Below are 6,593 nucleotides of genomic sequence, written 5' to 3'. Positions count from 1 at the left end.
TATAATAAATTTATTATTCATTTTTAAAAAATGCATCATGAATGAAATTAGCTAAATGTAGAGAGTATTAGGGCTTCCCAGGTGGTGCTACTGGTAAAGAACCTGCCTGCCAATGCGGGAGATACAAGAGATGCGGGTTTGATCCCTAAGTGAGGAAGGGCATGGGAATTCACTCCAGCATTCCTGCCTGGAGAATCCCATGGACAGAGGAACCTGGCAGGCCACAGTCCATAGGGTCACAAAGAGCTGTACATGACTGAAGCAACTTAGCATGCATGCACAGAACATACTAACCCCATGAAAGAAAGTAACTGCTTAAGTGAAGAAATTAGGGACATACAAATCAAATATGCACTAGTCACACACACAGTCTACACACATATTCAAATATGACTAAATATAAAAGAGGTTAAAAAAATTTAACTTTTTTGAATAAAATATGCTAATATTAACAGAAAAAAGTGGTCAAAAGATGAATTTGGCAATATCAGTCTATTACTGCTAATGCAAAACTATTTAATACAACAAACTGTAAAACCACCAAAAAAGTATACTCTACTGGATCAGGGTAGGTTCATCATACTTGTCAGGTCAATAAAATATCCCCCAAGACCAACCAGCAGCCCCTGTTCTGATTCTGTGCTCATCAGAGAGACTTCTGATTATTAACTTGGCCTCCCAGTTAACCTCTTCTAGGAAAGGCATATCGTAGACTTTCACATAGCTACATGAAATGTGGCTAATCCAAATTGATAAGTGCTGTTAAGTATAAAATCCATCTGAAACTTTGAAGACTCTGTGTGGAAAAAAAAGTAAAATAATCTCAGTAATAATTTTATATTGACTACCTATTAAAATTAAATAGCATTTTGGATAAATCAGGTTAAATAAAATATGTTGTAAAAATTAATTTTACTTATTTTTATTTTTTAATATGGCTAAAAATAACATTTTAAATTACTTCCTGGCTCACATTTGTAGATATCATTATATTTTTATTGAACAGAATACTGCAGTCAGGGCCTTCCCTAGTGGTCCAGTGGTTAAGAATTCACCTAACAATAGGATAGGAATTCACCTATCCCCTGCAATAGCCCAGTCAGGGGATATGGGTTCTATCCCTGGTTGGGAAAGATCCCACATGTTGCAGAGCAACTAAGCCCTTGAGCCATAACTAGGGAAAGCTTGCAAGCAGCAAGACCCAGTGCAACCCAAAATAAAATTAAATGAATACGAAATATTGCAGTGGACTTCCTGATGGTACAGTGAATAAGAATCTACCTGCCAGTGCAGGGGGATGGGTTCAATCCCTGGCGCAGGAAGAGTCCACATGCTGATGAGCAACTAACCTGTGTACAACTACTGCAGCCCACGCCTAGAGCCTGTGGTCCACAAGAGAAGTCACTGCAGTGAGAAAGCCGTGCACCACAATGAAGAGTAGACCCCACTCACCACACCTAGAGAAAGGCCGCATGCAGCAATGAAGACCCAGCACAACCAAAAATAAATACATAAATAAGAATGCTGCAGTCAACATAATTATACAATCTCCATATAAAGCAATAAGCCGATCTCTGATTTAGAGGGCTTCCCTTGTGGCTCATCTGGTAAAGAATCCACCTGCAATGCAGGAGACCTGGGTTTGATCCCTGGGTTGGGAAGATCCCCTGGAGAAGGGAAAGGCTACCCACTCCAGTATCCTGGCCTGGAGAATTCCATGGACTATATAGTCCATGGGGTTGCAAAGAATCGGACACAACTGAGTGACTTTCACTTTCACTCTGATTTAGAACATTAGCCTCTTGTGAGCTTTCACGGCACAGGTCTGTCCCTCACTAGCTGGCTGACTTTGACAAAATGAAGCCCTGCTAAACAGGAGATGAGACCTTCACTCAAGTGAGCAAATCTAGGTTCCAGCATCCTCTGAGCTTCCTGGGCACAAGTTGTCAGCTCCATCATTTCTCTACCTTCCATCATTTCTCTCCTGTTTCATAATGTTGTGTTTAGGCTGTGTTTTTCAAGGGGTAGAGTTCTGTATTATTTATCTTTGTTTTCCTAGCAGTTAGGTGCCTTAAACAAAGATATTAAAAAGTTTGTTAAATGAACATTCTTCCACATCTTATGCCTTTGATCATAGCTACAGGCCTCCTTGCCTTGAAAAGAATTTGTAGATTATCTCCTCACTTCTTCATCTGTTAATTGTAACTAATAAAGTTTGAACACATAGAAACCTAAAAGACAGTGGTTACATTACAGCCATGAGAACTAATATCAAATATGGAGTGAAAGCTTTACAACAATCACAGCACACTATATTATCAAGGACAGAGCCTTAGAGACCGAGTACAGAATTGATATTTCATCATTATGCAATGACCTACATTATAGGACCTCTTATTTGTCCCTGAACTCCAGCAGGCTGATATAAAACAGTGGTGGAAGGGAAAATAGATGACACAAAAAGAAAAGGAGGTTTTTACGGGATCAGTGTAAAGATTTGGCTTCATAACATAGACCAGATGGCAATAGCCCCTTTCTCAGCAGGTGGCTACTCAATGTCCGATGGATTGTTTAAAAAAAAAAAACACTATCAACTTTCTCTGATAATTGTTTCTAAGTACTGTAGCAGCATCAAAACAATGCTGAAAATAGACAACATCCTTCAACATAAGGAGAAATAAACAATCTAAAAACTTCTCCTACCTATTAATTTATGACAAAAGGAAAATCCTTTTCTGAGAAATGCTGCTACCCATCAGAAAATCTTGGCTTCTAAAAACCCAAGTATATTCTCATCTTTTATTTCAAAAGAAGATGGCTTTTGTTTTACCCAATTTTGTGGTTGTTTTGTAAAAGCCATTGAAAATGCCTGAGAAACTATTGGCATTAGTTTTACTGAAGTTAATTATTTATAGTTGCTACTTTTATATAAGACAAGAACCCATCCTTTAACATTTTTATAAAAATTGTGTACCCAAGAATTCGTTTGCTGACACCTTCTATAGCTCAAAAAAAGCCTTTCTGGTGTACAAGACAAACTGAAACAATCCCTGAAAGGTGACTTACTGATTCCAATAAAAATATTAAAAGTATAAATTGGTGACAATTTCTCTCCAAAAGTTTGAGACAGTTCTAACTACAGTTCCGCTACTTTAAAAGCCTGCAAACTGACCTTCACAAAAGTTCCCCAGTATTTACCTTCCCTTGTAGAAGAGAAGAAAAAGATCGTATGTTAGTTACAGCTCTTTATTATTTGACACGTGGGTTCCCCATCAGTTTTCAGTGATTTCCCTCCGGCTAGTTAGTTGCTTTAATATTCTCCAGAATTGATTCGTCCTTAGGTACCTACTTGAACTATTAAGGCTCAGATCAATCCAGCAATTCTGGCTTCAAGATAAAGAAAATGGGAATAGGAACAGCAGAGCAGGCTAGCTAGCTACTGAGGAGAAGCAAAGGTTACCACTGAACAAAGGTTATTCAAGTGCAAACTTGAAGCAGAAAGGCACGAACGAGACGGAGAAGCAAAGTGGCCTCAGCTCGAATCGCACCTAACACACCTCAGTTTATAGTCATTAAATTGGATGATATTCGCAAATGTGGGGCTAAGAGCATTTAATATTTTAAAATTATAAAGGAAACAGAAGCTCTGTTGGCAAGGTGGCGCTAGTGGTAAAGAGCCCGCCTGCCATTGCGGGAGACCTAAGACACGCGGGTTCAATCCCTAGGTTGGGAAGATTCCCTAAAGGAGGGCATGGCAACCTGGTCCATAGGGTCGCACAGAATCGGACACGGCTGAAGCGACTCAGAACGCACAGAAGCTCTGTAAACTGTTAAGCGAGTGCTGTAAGACACGAGTGACTAAAGAATAGGAAGGTCCGACGAACGAGCTTCTCTGCTCATTAGAGGGCGGAGGCAGAGGTACCCATTCACAGGGGACCGCTGTCGCCACGCCTCACGCATGCGCAACTCGCTGACTGAAAGCTGAGGGCATGAAGTAGCCCCCGCTTACATAGAGGCGCGGGGAGGAGGGCGGGGCGAAGGCACGTGACCGGAATGCGGCATTTCTGGCCCAATCGGAGGCGCTTTGGAAAGCGCCCTTGCAGAGCAATGTGGGTAGCCCCGGTTGGTCTGGAGTCCTGACCGCTTTTTAAATTCCTGGCGTTTCGACTTCGCTCTGGAATTTAAGAAACTAGTTTGTCAGAACGTTTTACCATGGGTTTCTTAAATCAAGTCAGGGGCACACTCGAAAGTGATTAGCGCTTTTTATTTCGTTTCCCCTGTAACCAGGCTGTTATTTCTGTAGTTTCAAGTCCTGTTGCTCTCGCCAACACGCTCTACTCATTACGACCGCGCGAGATTCCAGAATCGCTGGAGGGTGTCTTGCTGTAAAAAGTCCCCCAGGAAGAGAAAGTCCGTGGGCTGCGGTCTATGGGGTCGCAAAAAGTCGGAGACGACTGGACAACTGAACTGAACTGACTGAGGAAGGAAAAACTACTTTATAGCGCAGTGGTAGAGATTACAGAAATTAAAGGTAAAAATTAAGGCAAAGACGATAACAGATAACCTCAAAGATATACCCTGAGGTTATTTTATTTCAGTAGAAATATTGAAGTAAAATCTACCGCTGTTTATTCCAGACTGCTATCAAGAATCCAAAACAGCCCAGGAACCTTCGCAGTGGGGAATCAAGCAGTACTGCAAAAGGATAAAATGCCAAATATGTCAAAACAATTTTAAATTTCCCTCCACATATCCCAATATGGACAGCGTGGTAAGAATAAGACACACATCCCGCCCCTCCCCTCAAATGTGGAATCCTATTCAGAAAGATTTCACTCATTTCCTACAAATAATGAATCCTCAACACTGCACAAGTGAGACTGTTCTTAACTCAGAATATTTTCAGAAAACGGGGGCGGGGTGCACCGCTAAAAACGACCTGCACTGGTTTCTCTGAGTTGCACTGTGATGGTACTTGTTGCTTCCCTTGCAGATGCTAGCTTCCTCTGTTGCTGCTGTCATTAGTTTAAAAAAAAATAAATGTTGCTACAACTCCAGTTCGTTCCATAATATTTATATTTTCTTCTACCAACCCCAGTATTGCTCAGACAGAGCTAGTCTTTATAAATGGCCTTGAGCTCCATTGAGCACAGTCACTGGCTTCTTCGTGCTTAGAAAAGAGGACTGTGGGAGAAAATGCCTCCTAGTGGAGAAACCCTGTAGCCTCTGTTAATTCTGGAGCTGTGGGAGTGAGTCTATCCAGGAAAAGTTAACAACTAAAATGGAGGGCGCAGGTCATGGCCTTCATCTGCAAGATGGTGCAGTCTGAGCACTGAATAGGAGATTGAGAAATTAGGAAACTATTTACCGGTTCAAAATCACTTCTTCAACAGCTAGAATGAGTTTTCACCAACGTTGTATGCCTAATTTGGTGGCCTGCAGTTGTGTAATGTGGACATGTTCATTTTATAAATAACCAGGTACAAGTGATGCTTTAACAAAAAAATAATTTGCAAATACTCATAAAATTGAGTCATTAACTTGGCTTGCTTCTGATTCTTTCTCAAGCAGAACTGCTGTCATGGGATAACCACACGGTCTTACCACACAGAAAGGTGGCATGTGTGTCCTACCCTGCGACCCCATGGACTGTAGCCTGCCCAGATCCTATCCGTGGGGTTTTTCCAGGTAAGACTACTGGAGTGGGTTGCCATTTCCTCCTCCAGGGCATCTTCCTGACACAGGGATCCAATCTGTCTCCTACTTTTGTGGTAAAACCTGTTCTCCATGTTAGGGCTCTTCATTAGACTAGTAACACAAGTAGCTGCCTAAAACCAAATTATCCAAGCCAGGTTCTCAAATCTTAGGCTGATTAGTACATGAAAAAGGAATGCAGGAGTAGAATGCTATTATTAAGCAACAGCTGTAAAATATCATTGCATCCAGTACTAGGAAGAACAGAGGGAAAATTCTCAGCCATGGGAATGTTCCAAAGCCTCTTTTTAAAATATAGAACAAGGAATGAAGTTGTGTTTGTTAGTTGCTCAATCGTGCCCGACTCTTTGCAACCCCATGGACTGCACCCTACCAGGCTCCTCTGTCCATGGGATTTTCCAGGCAAAGATACTGGAGTGGGTTGCCATTTCCTTCTCCAGGGGATCTTCCCTACCCAGGGATAGAACCCAGGTCTCCTACACTGCGGGCAGATTCTTTACTGACTGAACTATGAGGGAAAGAATAAACAATACTTAAAAGTGTTTTTGAATCCCATTCTCTCAAAGAATGGCTTCATTATCTAACATCTCCACCAAAAACTAGTGTTATTACTACCATCATCTTTAACCAGAAGAGATGTTTTGAATTGTTTTAAGCCATAAAACCAGAAAACACCATACTAATTTCAATAATCCCTGAAGTTGAAATGTACTTCAGTATTTTCCATCTCTCAGGAGGCAGAGTTCCATAATTAAAATACATGAAAACATTACTTTATACTTGTGCCTTGACTTTATCAAATTCCAGAGTTGCCTACAAATGAAACTTTTAAAAAACCACTTATCACAGGAAAACCAAAATGAGAGCAGATAAAGTTT

This window comes from Capricornis sumatraensis, chromosome 2 (assembly GCF_032405125.1).
Source record: "Capricornis sumatraensis isolate serow.1 chromosome 2, serow.2, whole genome shotgun sequence".
NCBI classification, from domain to species: Eukaryota; Metazoa; Chordata; class Mammalia; order Artiodactyla; family Bovidae; genus Capricornis; species Capricornis sumatraensis.
Note: the sequence above shows the minus strand (reverse complement) of the source record.